Here is a 1,287-nt window from a genome sequence, read left to right as displayed (position 1 = left end):
TTGGCGTTTAGATATAGGATTTTTGATTTTTGTTGTTTTATTTGGTGTTTTTAATTGTTTTTGGTTTCGTTTGGTAGTCTCCCTATTAGTCATCGGGGCGGTCTGTGCGTTCTCGAAGATTTTCGCATTTCGAACACGTTGCAAGAATACCGACAATACCCCCTCTAGCACCTCAACGAGAGGGCTGCACACATTAGAGGTGGCGTAAATCGGTTTCTCGCGACGTGTTACCCCTATATCTGATAGAAAATTGACGAGTTTTGATGAAAGATTTCTGCTTAAAAGTTGGTGTGTGTGTATGCATGTATGAATGAATGGAAATATCTGTGTGTGTATGTACGAGTATGTTTAAACTGCTTTATCTTGTTTCGCGAGAGAGGAGGAGGAGGGGAAAAGGAGGGTGTGAGATGGACTGTTTTCTTTCCTTGCATCGTGTTGCTGGTGCTGCTGCTGCTGGTCATCCATCTAACTTCCAACTCAACCAACTCAACCAACCAACCAACCAACCAACCAACCAACCAACCAACCAACCAACTGATCAACCCAATTCACCAGGTAGATAGCAAGATAGCAAGATAACTAGATAGCCAAACAGATAGATAGCACATAGTTCCAACCAAACCATAAGCAGCGCATCAACGCCGCCCTTCGCTACATACATGCCTAAACCAGGGTGCGGGTGTGGGTGAGCTGAGCTGAGCGGAGCTGAGCTGGGAACAAGTCCGTGTCGCACCATATGTATGCAAGTGTATATTCTAGGTGCAAGCGAAGCGCAGAAGAACTTCTCGTGTATGCATGTGCGTGGATAGGAACGAGGTGTAAGCTGGCTAGGTAGATAGCCAGATAGCGGGATTCAGGCACCACGACGGTTGCGGGGGATGGACGAGCGGGGTTTTGCTTTTGGATATGCGGCGCCGTTTTTGGTAATGGTGTGGGTGAGATAACATGGTTTTTTGCGTGCATGTATGCATGTATGCATGGTATCTACGTAGGTACGTTGGGTATCAGGGATTGGGTTTCGGGTGGGGGGACAGTATATGGCAGTTCAACACGGCTTCCCCCGGAATGCTGGCTCCCTTGCTGCTGTGCGGAAGCAAGGATACGGCGATATGGGATGTGCGTATGTGTGTGTAGGATATACGCTTTAGTGCCCTGTACATGGGATGTTTGTATGTAGTTGAGAGAAAAGGGGAAAGAGAGCCAGGATGGGGAGTCTGGGGCAGGATAGGGAGTCTGGAGGGGGGCGTGGGCAGGGGGAGCCGGGGTGTTTTGACTGCGTTGGGGATG

The sequence above is a fragment of the Exserohilum turcica genome (assembly GCF_000359705.1).
Source record: "Exserohilum turcica Et28A unplaced genomic scaffold SETTUscaffold_21, whole genome shotgun sequence".
NCBI classification, from domain to species: domain Eukaryota; kingdom Fungi; phylum Ascomycota; class Dothideomycetes; order Pleosporales; family Pleosporaceae; genus Exserohilum; species Exserohilum turcicum.
Note: the sequence above shows the minus strand (reverse complement) of the source record.